Here is a 21,112-nt window from a genome sequence, read left to right as displayed (position 1 = left end):
AGAAAACTCAAAAATGTTTTCTTACAGTCTCCTAGAAGCACCTGTTCACATACTTTACATTAATTTGGATTTTTATGTTTAATGTCATTATTTAGAATGTCCGGGGTATTGGTTGCCCTTCCTCTAGGTTTAGAGTTAAAAATATATGTCGTATTCATAATGTGTCTATTCTTATTTTTCTTGAACCTCTTATTTCTGTGGATAAATTATTTGGTACTGCTAAATATTTGGGTTTTAAACATGCTAAGTCGAATGTTTCCAATAAAATTTGGGTTTTTTGAAAAGATTTTGTTAGAATTGATATCATTGGGGACTTTACCCATGTTTTGCATTGTAATATTAAAAGTTTTAATTTCCAATGCTGTGTATCTTTTGTTTATGCTTCTTCTTCTCGCTAAACTAGAAGGATTTTATGGTATCAAATCATTCAATTTCATAGTATTTGCAACCTTCCTTAGCTTGTTGGTGGTGATTTTAACACTATTACAAACCCGACTGAGAGTATAGGGGTTCTCTTCCTATATATCAATCGATGGAGGATTTCAATGACATGATTATGCTGTGCAACCTTATTGATATTAGTTTTTCTGGCAATAATTTTACTTGGCATCATGGGCCTTTGTGGCAAAGGCTTGATAGAGTTTTATTCAATAATGCTTGGCTTAATTCTTTTGAGTTGACCAAGGTTGATCACCTTAGCCACACCCTGTCTGATCACTCTCATCTTCTTATCAAAATTAAGAATAGAACCAAGGGTACCCCTTCCCAATTTAGATTTCACAACATGTGGTTGCTTCATGATTTGTTTCTTGATGTGATCCAAAATAATTGGCAAGCTTATCTTCTCCCTAATAATTCTATTTCAAGTATGAATAGACTTTGGCTTAAACTGAAAAGGCTTAAACAAGTTTTGAATTGGTGGAATCATAATGTTTTTAAATATTTGTTTTCTAATATTTTATTTGTGGAAGATAGGGTGAATTCTACCTAGGATCTTTGTTAGTTGGATCCCTCTTACTCAAATCTTCATCTTTTGAAAGAGGCTAAAGAGGAGCTTTGTAATCTTCAAGCACAAGAAGAAATTTTTTAGAAGCAAAAAGTGGCTGTCAAGCATTTGGTGGAAGGTGATAACAATACAAAATATTCTCATGCTTTGGTTAATAAGAAATGTGCTATTAATTGAATTCATAAAATTTCTCGTGAGGATGGCTCTGTTTCTTAGGACAGTGATGAGATTACTAATCTAGTTGTTAGTTATTTTCAAAACCATCTTAACAAATCTTTTAATCCTTCTACCATTGCCAACCCGTCCATTATTCCTAATATTATTTCTCAAGAGGTTAACATTGGCTTATCTAAGTCTCCTTCTCTTGAGGAGGTGAAAAATACTTTATTTGGTATGAATGCTGATTCTATTGCTGGCCCGGATGGATTCACTACTAAGTTCTTTTAGAAAATATGGCCCATTATTTATAATTATAATTTATCTTTTGGTACTGATTTTTTTAATGGAACTCCTATTTCGAAGTTTTTTTCCTCTACTTCTATTATGCTTATTCACAAGAACAATGCTGTGAATTCCTGGAATGATTTTAGACCTATATGTTTGTGTACTATTTTTTATAAATTTATTTCTAAGATTTTGATGAATTAGTTAACTATTTTATTGCCTAAACTTATATCTCCTTTCCAAATGGATTTGTGAAAGGCAGTCCATTGGTGACAATATTCAGTTGGCTCATGAATTTTGTTAAGACTTGGATGTTAAGGATAGAGGTGGTAATATAATCATGAAATTGGATATTCCTAAGGCTTATGATAATATTAATTGGAATTTTATTTATAATATCTTGAGTTTATTTGGTTTTGATCATAATTTCATCATTCTCATTAAGACTTGTATTGAAAGCCCTTTTTTCTCCATTATTGTGAATGGTAAGAGTCATGATTTATTTATAGATTCTCATGAGCTTAGACAAGGGGATTTCATTTCCCTGTGCTCTTTATTATTGCATCATATTACCTTTTTGGGGCCCTTGCATATCTTTTTGAGAAATGCCCTAGTCTCTATTTTAGACCCTTAGGTGGTATTAAAATCTCTCATTTATGTTTTGTTGACGATTTCATTGTGTTTTCAAATGCTTCTATGAATAGGATTGATAAAATTATGTCCTTCTTTGATTAGTTTGAATTGGTTACTAGATTGGCTTTTAACAAGCATAAGTGCTATTTAATTATTGCTAAGAATGTTTTTTCTAATCGTGTTGTGGAAATTAAAAATCTTACTGGTTTTACTCAAGGTGTTTTTCCTATATAAAATATCAAGGTATTCCCTCTATAAGGGCTGAAAGAAATCTTTTCTTTTTGATGATTTAATTTCTATGGTGCAGAATAAATTGTCTTATGGGGATTCTAATTTTGTAAGCTTTGGTAGCCATCTTATTCTTATTAAAAGTGTTATTTGCTCTATTTTGGTCTATAGTTTTTAAACTCTTTTTCCTACTAAGATTGTGTGCCATAGAATTGATAAAATTTTTAATAATTTTTTTGGAAAGGTTTTGGGAACAATTCTAAGCTTCATTGGTCTTCCTGGGGTAAATGTTGTGGGACTTTGCAAGAATGGGCTTTAGGTTGTAAAACTATGTTTGATTTGGCGTCTACTTTTCTTTCAAACTTTGGTATAAACTTAGGGACAATGTGATTCTTTGGGCCAATTTTATGATGGCCAAGTATTATGGGGGGAGACAACCTACCATGTGTTGTTATAGTAATGGCCACTCTAAAGTTTGGCAATGACTCTACTCGGTTAAATGGAATGTTGAGCCTTCTATGGTTTGGGGTCTTGGTAATGATAATATTTACTTCTGGCAAGATCGGTGACTGAATGGCTAGTCGATTGATTCTTTATTGAACACTATTTCCATTGCTAAGGTGAATGTTAACAACTTCCTTTCTAATAATGGTTGGGATTTGGAGAAACTTTATACTATTCTTCCTGACTTTATTATTCAGCTTATTTTAAAGATTCCTTTAAACATTAACTCTAACGATGTGTTGCTTTGTACTTTTACTAAGGATGATATGTTTCGAGTTAAGGATGCTTGGCATTCCTTTAGAGCTAAAAATGAGTCTTCTAAGCTTTTCAAAATGATTTGGCATAAAATTTTCCCCTCTACAGTTTCTATCTTTATCTGAAGAATTCTTCACAAGCTTATCCTTACGGATGAAAATTTAAGGAAAAGAGGTTTTATCTTTCCTTATAAATGCCAATGTTGTTACCATGTTGATAATATGCACCATGTTTTCATCTCTGGCCCCGTGACCGTTAAGGTTTGGACTTATTTTGAAGACATCTTCCATTTTAATTTTTTTACTTCAAGGATTTCTATATACCATTTGCTTGATTGTTAGTTTGTTAAGTCTGAAGGCCATGTCAGGAATTTTATTCCCTCTCTTATCCTATGGTTTCTTTGGTTGGAGAGAAATGATTCTCATTTCAATGGTGTTTTAATGGTACCATTCCTCAGAATTTTTTTTTTTTTTTGGAAAACCCACAAAGGGGCCTACACGTTGATTAAAAATAGGATTACAGGGTCCTTAAAGGGTCCTCGAGCTCACTACTTCTCGTAAGAGCTACAAGGAAAAGCAAAAAAAAAATTATGAGCTCAAGATCCCTACTACTCAGGAGTACAAAACAAGCTAAGTACAATCCACAGTGCACAAGCAAGGGCACTCATAAGAGGATAGTAGCAAAGAAATGTTGATCTGCACGAGCTCCATGTCTAAAAAAATAAGAAATATGCAGACCTACACAAAAAAGAAACATGCAAAATAGAAAGCAGAGCACCAGATATATCCAAACAAATAAAGAGCCCAAAAGGTGAATCATATACCAACCAAAAAACTGCCAACAACTAGGAACCACCAAACCCCACCCATAAGTACTGGCCATTGAGCAAAAAACCAAATAGAAATAGATAATACCAACACAACATAAAATATAATATCCCAACAATCTAAAAATAACCCAATAGATAGTATCCGTGAATAAATATCTCCCGAGCAGAACAACAACAAAAATACAAAGCCAAGAACCCAACACAGTAATAATAAAGAAGGAAGAGGACCAATCTTCAAACCATAAGCTAGAGGAGAGACAACTTAAGCAATGAGGGGACGGGCTTATAGAGCCCAGGTTATACATAATATCACAAAAATCACAAGGGAAAATCTTATGCTGCTCCATCCCATTAAAGAGTCCCAGCCAGCACCACCTCCCCTCCAATCTCTAGCCCAAACCAAACTGAAAGCTGCCAGGGAAATAACACACAAAAACCAACATCAAATCCACCTCATTCAGGAGAACAACAAAACCAGTAGAGACAATCCAGCACAACAAGACTAGATGGACAGCAATAAGCCCGAACAAGGAGAAACACATCATCTAGATCCCCACCAACCTAACCATCCATCAACCACAAGACCTCAGCACCCCAACAAACAAAATGCCAATTAGCAACCCCACCAGATACTTAATAAGCCTGAGGCCCCACAACCAATTGAAAGCATCACAATCCTATTATAAGGAGGGAGAGCAACAAAATGGCTAAGCTTCAAAATAAAATTACAATCATAGCTCAACCCAGTGCACCCATAAAAGCCCCAGCACGAGCACTCCCCACCATAGAGGACCAAGATAAAATCATAAAAGAAAATATTGAAAACAATAGCCATGACAGCAGCCAGAGAACACATAAACCAACACCCCAGCCAAACAGTCAGGGAAAAACCCACAAGGCAGGCAAAAATAGCCCCCCCCCCCCCCAAAAAAAAAAAAAAATCAAAACAGACAGCAGCAAGAAAATAGGACAACAACAAATAAGCAAGAGGAAAAGCAATAAGGGAAAAAGCAGAAGGGAGCACATAAAACACCACCAGCTTGCAGCTAATTCTTAACATAAGATAAACCAATTTGGTTCAGATTAAAGAGGCCTTTAACACAAACAGGCAACTGAGAAAAAGCTAACTCAGTCATACCATTTAATCATAGCCTAAAGTGCCAATAGACTGAGCATAAACATTCCCATCCTCCAAAATGATAGAAAAAGAACAGTTAAGGGTGTTCAAGATATCCTTAATATCCCTCTGAATGTAAAACAGAGCAGAAGGGAAAATCCTATCCTTTTTATAATTAATAAAATTATAATCAAAGTAGGAACCCACCTTTAATACCATATTACAGATTTGAAGATTAGCACAGAGGTTTAAGCCGTGAATCATGGCATAAGAAATAGCATAATTAACACCACCACTAGTAATCAGCCCAGCAAAACCCAACAAGTAGATGCTATTATGATCTCTAATGACACCACCACAACCACCAATAGTGCCAAACCAGCACCCACCATATTTAGTTTAAAAGAATTAGTGTTAGATTTAATCCAAGTAATACTTCTAGAAATCCTTTGACAGAAATTGACCTCCAAGTTAATGCCAAAACTGGACAAAGTAAAAGAAATTCCTAAAGTTTTTAACAGATAGTAAGTTAGTAGAGAAAAGGAAAACCGCCGTATCCTTAACTTTATGGATAATTCTTTGATAATTCATATTAACCCCATTAAAATGAGAGTCATTTCTCTCCAGCCAAAGGAACCAAAGGATAAAGAAGGAATAACATTTCTAACATGGACTTTAGACTTGATAAACCAACAATCAAGTAAGTTGTAAATAGAAATCCTAGTAGAAAAGAAATTGAAATGAAAGATATCCTAAAAATAAGACCACACTTTAACAGCAACAGGACCATAGATGAAAACATGATGCATATTGTCAACATGGTAACAACATTAGCACTTAGAGGGAAAGATAAAACCTCTATGCCTCAAGTTCTCATCCATGGGAATAAATTTATGTAAAATTCTCCAAGTAAACACAGAAATTGTAGAAGGAAGGCTTTTAGCCAAATCATTTTAAAAAGCTTAGAAGACTCATTTTTTATCTCTAAAGGAATGCCAAGCATCTTTAACCCTAAATAAATTATCTTTAGAGAAAGAATAGAGTTGCAGCTTCACTGTATTGCCATCCTCAGATAAGAAATCACAGAGGGAAGCATGTTAGAGAGAGAAAATCACATTAGAGAGAGAAAGATTTTGGAATTTCAATTTTGCTTTCCCGATTTTAATTCCTATTTTTATAGAATCGGTGGGGAAGATGTCGGCCAAGGGCCACCAGTAACCAATGGCTTCAGCGTTAAGGACACCATCCTTTATTGGCAACACAAAGCAAGGTCAGAAAGTGAATTGTTGACTGTTTGCTGGTTCAAAATAGAAAAATTTAAACTTGATGAATAAAACTTCACAAGGTGATTTGGTGATTAGGGAGATCTTTGATGTTGCTCCTAAGAAGGTAATTCATGTGGAGGGGAAAGGTAAGTCTATTGCTGAAGATTTTGAGACTGTTACTCCTCATGTTGATAAAGGTTTTTTGGCTTTGAATTTCGAATGATCCTTCTACTTTATCCTCAGGAATGAAAATTTTTGTTAATAGATTTGGGAATTCAAATGCAATGCCATGACACAGTGTGATAAATGCAATTTCATCAAATTTGGTTAACAAAAATTTTCTTGAGAATGATTCTATTTTGGGCGAGAAGAAGGATGCAAATGGGGATAAGGTGTCTGGTGAAATGCCTACTAGATATGTTAATGTGGTTAACATTAATCCTTGGAGTAAGAAGCAATATATCAAATTGGATTTTAAGGAACCAAATATGGTTTTGTCTGAAGATGGAAAGGCTATTAAGTTGAGTGAATAGCATGGGATTGTGAATTCTTACAAGTTGTTGAATTCATTGGTAATTAAGGTATTTGGAATAGAATTACCATCCGATATGGTGGCATGAAAAGTGAGGAGACAATGGAGTCAATTTGGACAATTTTATTTTACTTCTCTTGGAAGGGGTTGGTTTTTATGCTCTTTCAATTCACTTGAGATGGTTGAAGCTATTCTTTCAGGTGGTCAGTGGTTTATGATGGGCATATTGTTGGTATGGAAAAATGGAATTCTAATTTTTCTCCATTATCTATGAAGGTTCTGATCTCTCCGATATGGATAAGAATGCCACATTTTCCAATATAATGTTGGGATGAGGTGAATGTGGAAAGGATTGCTTCTATGATTGGTAAACCATTAATGTTGGATGGTAATATGTTTCAATGGGGGAGGAGGGAGTTTGCAAGGGTTTGTGTACGGGTGAAGCTTGATCAATGCCTTCCTTTAGGAGTGTGGTTGGAGAGTATTTCAGGAAGGTTTTTCCAAAAGGTTGAATATGAAAAAATCTCAATCGTTTGTTTTGAATGTGGAATGATTGGGCATGAGAAGAATGAATGCAATCAGGTAATTTCTATCACCAAGGAGTTGGATGTTGCTGCTAATAAAGCGATTGGGTCTTAATGTTGGGAAGAGGAAAGAGATAATCAATAAACCTGCTTATGGTCCATGGGTCCTTTTCAATCATAAGAGAGATAGAAGATTCAATCAAAGGAACACTAAAGTTAAGTCAACAAATTTGAAATATGTTAAGAAGCAATTGAAGACTGTTCTGGAAGTTCAGGAGGACAAGATCGATGTGGTTATTGAAGCTCGAAATGATTCAATTGAGCTGGAACCAAAGGAACTGAATGCTAATACATATCAGATTGAAGAAGGTGAATTCACATTGGGACGTGATCAATGTATGGATGAAATGCAAGAATCTAGAGCTGAGTTTGATGGTCAGATCAAAAATATTGTGCAGGAATTTGTTGGAAATATGGGTATGGTCTTCATCCCTGCTAGTTCCTTTTTACCAACGGTGGTTAATAAATTTGATATATTGAGTATGGATATTGATGACAAGGTGGAGGATGGTGTGATGGAGGAAAAATTAAGTTATAATGGTAATGGAGGCGAGGCTTCTATGGTTGATGATGTTGGGTTGCGGAAGGATGTGGGTTACGGTGGAGGTAATTACAATAATAAGTTTGATTGCGGTGAGGTTAAGGAGATTGGTAATGTTAGGGAGATGACCAAGGTTAAGCTTGCTAAAGAACTCAAATCTTTAGGGCCAATCAAAATTGTTCCTCTTGGTAGAAATAAGGAAGGGGGTAGTAGTTAAAAAAGGGATGGGGGCTCATCCTCTGGGGTGATTTAATGAATTCCATTGCTTTTTGGAATTGTAGAGGGGCTAAGAAAAAAGAAGCCTCTCTATATCTTAGGGAATTTATTAAAGATTATAGTATTTTGTTTGTGGGCTTGGTGGAGACCAAAATAAGTTCTTTTGATAAAGTTTCATTTGAGAAGGTAATGGGTCCTGATTGGGATTTTTTTCTTATGTCATTAAATATTTTATATGGTGGAATTATAGTCTTATGGAGATCTAATTTGGCATCTTTTTCTATAATAAAGATATCAGATCAATATGTTAATGGGGATCTTAATGTCTATAATAAGGGTGTGTGGATGATTTCAACTGTTTATGGGAGCAAGGAGGTTAACAAGAGAAGGATGTTATGGGAATATATTCATTAGGTTGCCCATAGGAAAGTTCCTTCGATTGTAGGAGGGGATTTCAACTGTATTTTGTCCCAAGAAGATAAAAGAGGTGGAAGGAAGTTTGTGTTTTCTAAAGGTACCAGAGAAATGGTTAATTTTATGAATGAAAATGATTTCATGAAGTAGGGATTGTTGTGAAATTACTAGATGAGCCAAGAGGGGTGGTAAATTGTGAAAATTGTTGCAATAAAAAAATTCCTAAATAGGAGTTCTAATTCTTTTTATGTTTTTAATTTTTAAACAGAAAAATTTAAATAAAGCGGAAGCAAGTACTTGAACACAATTTGCAACAATGAATCTCACAACGATTTTCACCAAGCAATTATAATGAAAATAAAATGTAAGCAAAATTAAAAGCGGTAAAGGAAAAATCACACCAGAGATTTTATAGTGGTTCGGTCACTTGACCTACAACCACTCCCCGGAATCCTCCACTCCATAAATTTCACTACTAAATAATAGTTCTCCTTTTTCCCCCTCGGCAAGGTGGAGAAGCCCTTATAAACCTTACTTTCACCAACTAAGCATGGTGGAGTGCCAAACACTTTGTCACCCTCCTAGCCACGGCAGTGTACTTTCTCATTTTTCTCCCTCCTAGAGAAGGTAGAGTACCTTAGAGAAGATGGATGTAGATGAGTCTCTCCCTCAGAGAGCCTCCCACAAGATCTTCTCGGGCCACAGGAGGAGCAGAGTGCAGCAAGCATGGAGCAACTGTGTGATCTCCCTCACACTCCTTCTCCCTCACTAAGCCCACCTTCTCCTTCCTCTCACAAACCCTAAAATCTTCTCAAGAGCTCTCTCCCAAGGAATCCCTCTCTAATAACGTCCCTCTCTCACAGTTACTTACTAAAAAATAGAAGTTTTTTTATACTTAAAATGAGCTCTAAAAACCCTAAAATTCTCCAATTAGCCATTATTATTGTACAGAACGATTAGTACAAAATGGGCTTCATCCTAGTACGAAGGTTTACAAACAGGCCAAAATTTCTAAATACATTCGTACAGTATGATATAAACTCATACAGTACAATCTGCAAAACTCTTCTGTTTGTATAGGATGATTGCTGGGATGATCAAAACTAATCTTTGTATATCATAGGGTACAACCTACTTCGTACAGTATCATTAGTCAAAATCAAGGGGTCATCTAGTACGAAGTCTGGTACAATAAAAAATAGCTTCGGTTGATTGTACAGTATGAACAGTATAATGCAATATGATAACCAATCAGATATTAATCCTTGATTTTTCCACTAATTACGGGTTAATTTAAGTAAGTATTCAAAATAAATCATATAGTATGAATAGGTTTGTACAGTATGAACGACTAATAAACTTACTTAAACTAATCTAGTGGCTTGGGTTTTAGATTAGTAACATGTCATACAATTCAATCTAAATTGTACAGTACGACTTGTTCATAGAAAATTATTTCAGTATGGTTTTTGATGTTGATTGTGAGGTTGGCTAGAAATTCTAAAAGGAGTTCTGAATTATATGGCAAGGCTAGAGTTATAAGGAATTAAAAAGTGGTGGATGCGAATAGAGGCATTACCTCAAAATTTAGTGCAGCTTGGTTTAACATTCGAGATGATGTAATTTTGTAGGCCTTATATTTACGATAGGCTACTTCATTGTCGACATTCAGGAAACGGTCGTTGGGTCAGCGTGAGGAAGATGAGCTTCCAACGACTAGATGACTGTGCTGGCTAGAGCTAGATATTTCAAGAAGGTAGGTTGAACTAAGAAAGAGAAGGAGGAATGAGTGAAATAAGCTTCAAGTGTGGCTTTTTATAGAATTTTTGGACATATCGTACAATAAGATCTGGTATCGTACAGTACGATGTGGCAATAATGTTGTCTGACCGATCGGTTCAAAAAAGGCAATCAAATCATATAGTATAAAATGTATCATACGGTATGATCAGAAGGATTTTGATTGTCCCGAGGGTCATTGGTATGACCTTTGACAAAAAGTTTCATACAGTATTAACAGGTGTTCATACATTATGAATTTCCATTATATCGTACCAACCAGCTATAAGTCGTCCTCATCCGTTTTGCTGATGTGGATCGTACAGTATGAAGATGAGATATCATACAGTACAATCAACAATAATATTATACCAAACTAATTAAATTCATCCAATCCGTTGCTGACTTGGATTGTATAGTATGAAGCAGATATATCGTATCGTACGATGTTCATTAACATCATACCAAATGAATTTAATGAACTGCCACCATTTTCATATAGTATGATGGGCATCATACAACATGATTAATAGAGATGAAATTCGAGCCTGGGTTGTGATATGTGTAGTTTTGATATATCGTACAGTACAATAGTGAATCGTACAGTATGATAAGGAAAATGTAAATTATCAACTTTGGTGTAGTGAGTGTGTGATGATTGAGAACTGCCTTAAGAGATTGTTTTTAAAATTATGCATTAATGTCTATGATACCTAGTCTTATCCTCAAAGTACTAAAGGTGTCGTAGGCTAGTGGTTTCATGAAGATGTCTGCCAATTGATTTCCTATAGCTATGTGATGTAATTCTATATCTCCTTTAGCAACATGGTCTCTTATGAGATGGTGTCTAATATCTATATATTTTGCTCGAGAGTGTTAAATTGGGTTTTTAGAAATACAAATTATACTTGTGTTGTCGCACATGATTGAGATGGTCGTACAGGTAATCCAAGATTAAAAATTTGTTGCTTTAACTATAGTACTTATGCAACACAGCTTCCTACTGCAATATATTCTGCCTCGGCCATGGAAAGGGCTACTGAATTCTGCTTCCTACTAGACCAAAAAACTAAAAATTGTCCTATGAATTGGAAGGTACTAGAGGTGCTTTTTCTATCTACCATACATCCTACAAAATCAGAAGCTGAGTACCTTAAGATTTCAAAGGAAGTACTGTGCCTAGGATACCAAATTCGTAAGTTCAGGGTGCATAGTAGATATCTAAGAATTTTCTTACTACCGTTAAGTGAGACTCTTTAGGGTCAGCTTAAAAACGGGCATGAAGTCACACACTAAACATTATGTCCGGTCTACTGGCAATCAGGTAGAGGAGAGATCTGATCATTCCTCTATATGTTTTCTGGTCTACTGATTTTCCATTCGGATCTTTATCTATTTGAATTATACAACTCATTAGAGTGTTCATGGGCTTAGCACTATCCATTTCATATTTTTCAGAACATCCTTAATGTATTTTGTTTGGCTAAGAAATGTTCCATTATCCATTTGTTTTACGCTAAAGCCAAGAAAGTAATTAAGCTCTCTCATCATGCTCATCTCAAACTCATTACTCAGTACTTTTGAAAATTCATCACATAAATTTTTATCTGAAGATCCAAATAGAATGTCATCCACATAAATCTGAACAATGAGAATTTCATCTTTAACCTTTTGTATAAAGAGTGTAGTGTCCACACTACCCTTAACAAATCCTCTATCCAATAAGAATGAGCTAAGTCTTTCATACCAGGCTCTAGGTTCTTGCTTTAACCCATAAAGTGCCTTTTTTAATTTGATTACATGATTTGGAAATTATGAACTTTCAAATTCGGGGGGTTGCTCAATATAAAAATCCTCCTTGATTACCTCGATCAGAAAAGCACTCTTTACGTCCATTTGATATAGTTTAAAACTTTTGAATCAAGTAAAAGCTAAGAGCACTTTTATGGCTTCTAGTCTAGCTACCGAGGTAAAGGTTTCTTCAAAGTCTATTCCCTCAATTTGGTTGTACCCCTTAGCTACTAGTATGGCTTTATTTCTTATTATGGTTCCTGAGTCATTCACCTTAATTTTAAAGACCCATTTTATTCCAACTACACTCTATTCTTTAGGTCTCTTGACTAACTCCCAAACATTATTCCTGGTGAATTGATTCAGTTCTTCTTGCATTGCTAGGATTCAGAATTCATCTCCTAAAGCTTGGTCTATACTCGTGGGTTCTATCATAGAAATGAATGTTGAATGACTAACCACCTTCCTAAGTCCGTGCCTAGTTCTTACACCTTCTGAAGGGCCTCCTAAAATTAATTCTTTAGGATGATTATAAGAATATCTCCATTCTCTTGGCAAGTCTTCTTGAGGTTCTACCCTTTCTCCTATGGTCATAGTTTCTACTCCCTGAATTTTCTCTATTTCATCTTCTTCAATTTTAGATTCGGAGGGCTTATCTGATTCATCAAATACTATTTGGGTGGACACTTCTACTACTAGGGTTCTCTTATTAAGATTCTATAGGTCTTACCTATAGATGAATAACCTAAGAAGACACCATCATCAGACTTGGGATTGAATTTTCCTAAGGGAAGTTTACCATTAATTAAGATAAAGCACTAGCAACCAAAGACAAGTAAGGGTGAACAATTTGGTGCCGACCCTTAAGGAGTTCATAAGGAATTTTATTCAGTTTTGACCTAATGTTTACCCTATTTAAGACATAACACGCCATGTTTACTGCTTCTGCCCAAAAATATATTGGAAGGCTTTACTCAGCTAACATTGCCCTACCAGCTTCTACCAAGGTTCTATTCTTTCTTTCTGCTATTCCATTTTACTGAGGTGTTCTAGGGGCTGAGAAATTATACTCTATTCCTCTCTTGACAGAATGATTCAAATCTTTCATTTTAAAACTCTCCACCATGGTCACTATGGATTGTTGAGATTTCACATCCTAATTTTTGTTGAATCCAAGTGAAGAATTCCTTAAATTCCTCAAACGACACATTCTTAGGTGCTAGGAATCTTACCCAAGTAAATCTAGTGCAGTCGTCTACAATCATAAAACCATAATCTTTCCCACCTAGGCTAGTAGTGCTAACAGGTCCAAATAAGTCCATGTGAAACATTTATAATGGCATAGAGGTGATCACATCTTTGATTGAATGAAAGGATGATTTGATTTATTTTCCTAGTTGGTAGACATCGCACAGATGGTCCTTAGTGAAGACTAACTTAGGTACACCTCTAACTAGGTTTTTCTGAGTGATGTTTCTAAGTGTTTTCATGCTAGCATGGCATAGTCTCCAATTCCATAACCACGAGTCATCTACTATTATTTTTAAGTGAAAAGAATTTAAATTATCAATGCAATCAAGATCTAACATGTAAATATTGTTCATTCATTTTCCTTCTAAAACAAGTTTGTCATTTTAACTAATTAGGTAATTGTTAGAAAGAAATATAATGTCAAAACCTTTATCACACAATTGACTAATGTTTAGTAAGTTACTTCAAACCATCAACTAATAAAACACTCTCAATTAAAAAATTCTTAGCATTTCCAACAATACCTGAGCCTACCACTTTCCTTGTAGTGTTGTCTCCCAATGTTACTTTGCCTCCAATCCTGGTCTCCAGTAAAATAAACTTTTTCTTATCTCTAGTCATATGTCATGAGCAGCCACTGTTTAGGTACCACATGCTCTCACTAGGTCTTTTGTTATAGCATCCCTACAATTTCATTCAAGGGTTAGATTTGGGAACCCAATTGAGTTTAGGTTCCTCCTTATGCCTGCATGAATGAGATGTATGCATGCTATGCTATGATGGATGTAATTTAGGTCTTCATACTAGGTGTGTCATACGGTGAATTTTGCATGTACAGGCTATGTGTCCTAGCATGTTACAAGAGAAGCACCTAACACTGGGAAATGGGTTCACCAACTTTTGTGGGTGGTGATGCCTCTTCCTAAAGTTATGTGATGCATACAGTGCTAGGGGTTTTTTAGATTGGGCTAATGTGGGAGATGTCTTTTATTTTTCTAGTTCTTTGATTCTTTCTTTAAATGTGTTATTTTGATATGTCAATCTATCAACCTCCCATTTTAACAGATATTCATTGTGATCTATCTCCAAAGCAAGTTTTTCTAATCTATCAAATGCATTTTCTAGTTCAATATGCATTATTTTCAAGGATTCATATTCTTTTGTTAAATAAACATGCTTCTTATTTAATGCATCTTACTCATCAAGCAGAGACATGTGATCTCTATATAAATAAGAATTTTCTTTAACTAAGTTAGCATGCTCAGTTTGTAAAGTACTAAAATCAATATTTAGACTAGCATACATCTTTTTCAATTTCCTATACGAGTCATGGATTTTCATAGAAATAAGCAGTAGATCTTTATATGAAAGTTGACATACCTCATCTTGATCCGATTGATCAAAATTATCATTAGCCATTAGATACAAATTTGTTACCTCCTCCTCTGCTTCTTCTTCTGATGATTCTAAGGCAGAGTCGGCCCAAAATGTATTTTGTGTCTTCATCTTCCTCTTCTTGGACTTAGCTTTGTCCTCGCCTTTTTCCTTAGCTGGTTGACTCTTTAAGTTGGGGAAATCAGCTCGGAGGTGGCCTGGTTTTCTGCACTCAAAGAAAATTGTGTCAGATGAAACTTTAGTAGTTCTCAAGCTTTTATCTTTATTCCAGTTATTCTGATGATGCCTTTATTTTCTTTTCAAAAAGTTCTTGAACTATCGAGTCATCAAGGCTATGTTATCTTCTTCCTCCCATACAAAACTTTCTCTTTATGAGTTATTTACTTTTAATGCCACCGTCATCTCCTTCTTCTTTTCAGCTGCATCACTTTGCCTTTAACTCACTCCTTGCTCGTATGCAATGAGTGACCCAAGAAAATTATTAATAGAATAAATATTTAGATCTTTAAATTCAGTGATGGCAGTAATTTTAGTATCATAGGAACTAGGTAAGCATCTAAGAATCTTGTTAACTTTTTAGAATTTGAAATTTCTCTACCTAATACGTGCAAGGATGTCACGATTTGGGTGAATCTAGTGTACATGTCAGATATTATTTCACCAGGTTTCATATGGAAGAGTTCATAATCATGCAACAGAATGTTAAGCCTAGACTGTTTAACTTTACTAGTTCCTTCGTACGTTATGCATAGTATCCTAAATCTCCTTACCAGTAGCACATGTATATACTCTCATGTTGTCCTCAAATTTTAAAGCACAAAAGAAACAATTTAAGCACTTTGCATTTAATTGAGCCAAATCCCTATCCTCATTGCTCCATTTATTAAAAGTTACCTGAGTTTTCACTCCATTCATAATTTTAAATGGTGCAATGTAACCATCATTAACCAATATCCACATGTGATAGTCAATAGACTATAAGAAAGTAGATATTCTAATTTTCTAGAAATCAAATAGGATATTGTCAAAAAGAGGTAGATGGGTTATTGAATAACCCTCTATAGTATTATGATTACCAAAATGAGACATGATCGAATTTCAAAGTTTTCTAAAACACTATTTTTGAAACCTCACTATGATACCAATTGAAATTACTAGATGTGCCAAAAGGGGGGGGTGAATTACAAAAATTGTTGCAATAAAAAAATCCTAAACAGGAATTCTAATTTTTTTTGTGTTTTTAAATTTTAAACAGAAAAATATAAATAATGCAAAATTCAGTACTTGAACACAATTTACAACAACAAATCTCACAAATATTTTCACCAAGCAATTATAATGAAAATAAAATGCAAGCAAAAATAAAAGCGAAGGAAAAATCACACCAGAGATTTTATAGTGGTTCAGTCACTTGACCTACATCTACTTCCCTGAGTCCTCCACTCTGGGAATTTCACTACTAAATAATAGTTCTCCTTTTGCCCACTCGGTAAGGTAGAGAAGCCCTTACAAACCTGACTTTCACTAACCCGGCGTGGCGGAGTGCCAAACGCTTTGTCACCCTCCTAGCGACGGTAGCGTACCTTCTCATTTTTCTCCCTCTTGGAGAAGGTAGAGTATCTGAGAGAGGACACAGATGTAAACGAGTCTCCCCCTCAAAGAGCCTCCCACAAGATCTTCTCGGGCCACAGGAGGAGCAAAGTGTAGCAAGCGCGAAGCAACTGTATGATCTCCCTCACACTCCTCCCTCACCAAGCCCACCTTCTCCTTCCTCTCACAAACCCTAAAATCTAGCTCTCTCCTAAGGAATCCCTCTCAAATCATGTTTCTCTCTCACAGTTACTTACTAAAAAACATAAGTTTTTTTTATACTTAAAACGGGCTCTAAAACCCTAAAATTCTCCTAGCAGTTACTATCATATAGTATGGTCCAATATCGTACAGTACGATTAGTACATAACAAGCTTCATCCTGGTATGAAGGTTTACAAACAGGCCAAAAATTTTGAATACATTCGTACAGTTCGATATAAACTTGTACAGTACGATCTGTAAAACTATTCTGTTCATATAGGATGATTGCCGGGATGATCGAAACTCATCTCTATACCTCATAGGGTATGACCTACTTTATATAGTACGATTAGTCATAAATAAGGGATCATCTAGTACAAAGTCCAGGATGATCGAAAACAGCCTCGGTTGATCGTACAGTACGAACAGTATCGTACAATATGATAACCAATCAAAAGTTAATCCTTGATATTTCCATTAATCACACGGTTAATTTAAGTAAGTTGCAAAATAAATCATACAGTACAAACGGCTAATAAACTTACTAAAATTAATCTGGCGGCTAGGGTTTTAGATTAGTAACATATCGTATACTATGATCTAAATCGTACAGTATGACTTTTTCACAGAAAGTCATTTTAGCCAGATCAGATTGTATAGTATGATATAAACTTGTATGGTACAATCAACAAAAAAAAATCTACATTTTTAAAACCCTTCCCCCCTGTGTGTGTGCATGGTTGCTCAGTCTTATATATAATTAATGGCTAGACTCAAGAAAAGAAAAAATAAAAAATAAAAAATAAATGAAAAATTATAATTTTATAAAATCACACTCCTACTCTACTAAGTCTTGAGTCTTCTTGTTATCCTGAATAACTTGTGATCTCCCTAAAATGGTAGTAGTCATAGACAAGAGCAGAAATCAAAGGTATTCAATGAATAGTAATTCAGACGACATTATTTATCATCATCAAAATCTTAGACTAGGGGTCATGGATTGCAACATGTTGGACCAAGATTCACATTATGTAATAATAAGATTGGTGGGGTTCTTGAAAGGTTGGATAGGTGTTTACTTAATTATTTGGCTATCAACTATATCCAAGTGGTAGTGGTTAGACATATTTCCAGAGTGGCTTCGGATCACTGCCCTATTATGTTGAAAATTTTTAACTCTCCTATAAGAAAGAAGGGGATTATGAAGTTTGAAGATGTATGGATCTTATTCAAGGCTTCGGCTCATATAATTGCTAAGGTATGGGAGAAGGGTTTTTATGGGGATGATATGCAAATCCTTAACAAGAAATGTAAAAGAGCTTTGAAAGATTTGTTCTATTGGAGTAAGGCTGAATTAAAGGAGTTCTCTAAAGAAAAAGAAAGATTGAAAGTGGAAAATTTTCAACTTCAAGAGGAGGAAGCTAGTGACGGTTTGTTAAATGAAGAAAAGCTATGGTTGCTTAGATTGAAAGTCGAGGAGCTTAATTTTAATCTTTGTCATTTGAATACTTGGTGGAAGCAAAGAGACAAAGTGAAGTGGATTGAAGATGGGGATTCTAATACAAATTTTTTCCATGCTTTTTCAAGTGTTAGGAAAAATGGTAATTGGATTTCTCAAGTTATAAATTCTAATGGGGTTCTTATTGAGGAGCCTAAGGAGGTGGAAGAGGGTTTTTCAAGTTTTTTTGAGAAAAGTGGAAGGAGAGGACATGCTGTTTGGAGAATTGGCCTACTCCTTGGAAGGTTTTGGAAGATGAAGATAGAAGAAGACTAGATACAGACCTCACAAATATAGAATTTATAGAAGTGGTCAGGTTGCTGGGTAATAATAAAGCTCCTGGTTGTGATGGGATAACTCATTCTTTTTTCAAGGTTTATTGGAGTATTGTAGGGGATGATATTTGTAGAGCAGTGAGGAGTTTTTTTATTTTAGGGAAAATGTGTAAGGAGTGGAAGGATACTTTTGTTGTGCTAATTCCCAAAGTAAATAATCTGCTGGCTCCTTTTGGTTTTCATCCAATAAGGCTTTGTAATTTTATTTATAAAATTGTGGTTAAAGTCTTATTGAACAAGTTGTTGTTAATCATTCCTAAAATTATCTCTAAAGAATAGGTGGCTTTTGTAAGAGGTAGATCTATCTCAGATCATTTGTTACTTGCTCAAGAGGTGTTCAATAAAATATGGATTTCCAAATCAAGAATGGTTTGTAGGCTATCAAGCTTAACATGGAACAAGTCTATGACAGTATGTGCTGGACTACTCTTAACAAGATGATGATTCTCTTAGGCTTTCTTAGAAAGTATATAAACTTGCTGATGGATTGTGTCTTGGAACTGAGGTTTTTAATCCTAATCAATGGTGGTATTTCTAGATGGATTATGGGAAAGAGTGGTTTTCGTCAAGGTTGTCCACTCTTTCCTTATCTATTTATCCTACGCTCTCAATTACTATCTAATGCTTTTTCCTATGAAGGCTTGGATTTGGGCTTCAAAATTGCTCCAGAGGTACATAAAATTCTCATTTTCTGTATGTAAATAATGTGTTATTATTTTCTGATGCTAAGTTGAGAAGTATTAAGAAGATGAAGAGCATTATAAATGATTATTGTAGCTGGACTAGTCAAAGGATAAATCTTCAAAAATTTGCTATGATTTGTGGCAAATTGGTGGAGAGAAGAAGGAAGAAAAAAATTGTAAAAATATTGGGGTTTAAGCTTGTTTAAGAGATGGAGTACTTGGGAACTAAGATTGCTCTAAGAAGACTAAAAAAAGCTAATTTCCAAATTGTAGTGGATACATCTTTGAAGAAGTTAAAAGCTTGGGGTAATAGATACATTTCCTTTGTGGGAAGGCTGGTTTTGGTGAAGCATGTTTTTATTAATCTTCCCTTACTCTTTATGTCTCCTTCTCTTGTTCCTTTGAGTATTTTGAAGGAATTTGAGAGACTTTATAGGAATTTAATTTGGAATAAATATGATGGAAGTCATGGGCAGCATTATGCGGCTTGGGATGTCCTGTGTAAATCAAGAGAATTGGGAGGTTGGGTGATCCAATCGACAGTGTCCACGTTGGGGCCATTGAGGGCTAAGTTTTCATGGAAATTATTGGAGAATCCTTTGTCCTTGTTAAGCAAGAATTTATTTGCTAAATATGGTGAATGTTGGTATAGTAATGAGGTAATGAATGGTGGTTCTTCATCTTGGAAGATCATTGCTAGTGGATGGAAGTCTCTTAGTAGTTTTGTAAGATGGAAAGTTATTGTGGGTACAAATATTAACATCTTAAGAGATGTTTGGATCATGGATAAAAGTTTTCTCAAGTGGCCTACTTTTGTTTCTTTCTTTGATGAGGATAAAATAACTCTTGACTTCTTCATTGTGGACTAATGAAAAACTATTTTTATACTTTGGGGAAGATCTTATTTTATTGATTAGCAGTATTCAAATTTGTCAAGATCATGATGATGACTTTATGGAATTGAAAAATAAATTAAGTGGAAGATCTATCTCGTCTATGACTATTGAAGATGGCTTGGAGGATGACATGATTGTGGATCTTGTTTCATGGATTCACAAGTTGAAGTTAAATGCTCGGGTAGAGCTGTTTCTGTGGAGAATGTGTAAGATGGAAATACCTATAGCAGATTTCTTATTGAGAAGGAAGTTAGCTAACAATAATTTGTGTCCAAGGGGATGTGGAGAGGTCGAAGACATCAATTACTACTATGTGTTCAAAGCTCATAAAGGTGGTTAATTTATTGAGAAGGTGGGGATTCATGATACCGAAATTCAACTCATTTTAGGATTATTTATATGAGCTAGAATTATTGGCTGGAACTAATCTGCTGGTGGTTAGGATTTACTTTTCTCTTTTATGGTTTTCCTGAAACAATATAAACAAGGTGAAGCATGGAAAGGTAGAGGATAGTGAAGCGTTGATTACTGCTAATGTTCTCAGCTTTGTTAGTATGGCTAAACAGATTAAAACCTCTCAGACAACTGGGATGTCAATCGGTCTTATGGACTTTTTTTTTTTTAATTTTGGCATCCTCCTCCTCCCGAGTGGTATAAAATTAACATTGATGCTGCACTTAAAGACAATCATGGAGCAGGAATTGGAGGCATTGTTCGGGACGTCAAAGGAAGGCTTGTGTTAGCATTTGGCTTTTAAGATGTTCATTGGGACATAACACAATTGAAGCTTTTGGCATTTAGTTCTTTAAAGGAAGTATTGAATGGAAGATTAGATGATGATAAACATATTATTATTGAGGGAGAATAAAAATGTGATCCAGTTTCTTCATAAGTTGTATAACAAAGAGAAGAAATTGGGTGAAAGCATTGATGTTGAAGATTTATTATTTTTTAAGTGGTGGGAATAGTGTTATTTTTCATTATGTTGGTAGGAATTGTAATAAGTTAGCTGACTATTATGCTAACATAGCTTTTTCTTATGACTTTATTTGAGACTTGTTTTGTGAGAGAAAACTTCCTCCTTTTGTTCAACTTGTGAAGGAAGAAAGTGATAGGGTGGTTT

This window comes from Dendrobium catenatum, unplaced genomic scaffold, assembly GCF_001605985.2.
Source record: "Dendrobium catenatum unplaced genomic scaffold, ASM160598v2 fragScaff_scaffold_703, whole genome shotgun sequence".
In the NCBI taxonomy this organism is placed as follows: Eukaryota; Viridiplantae; Streptophyta; class Magnoliopsida; order Asparagales; family Orchidaceae; genus Dendrobium; species Dendrobium catenatum.
Note: the sequence above shows the minus strand (reverse complement) of the source record.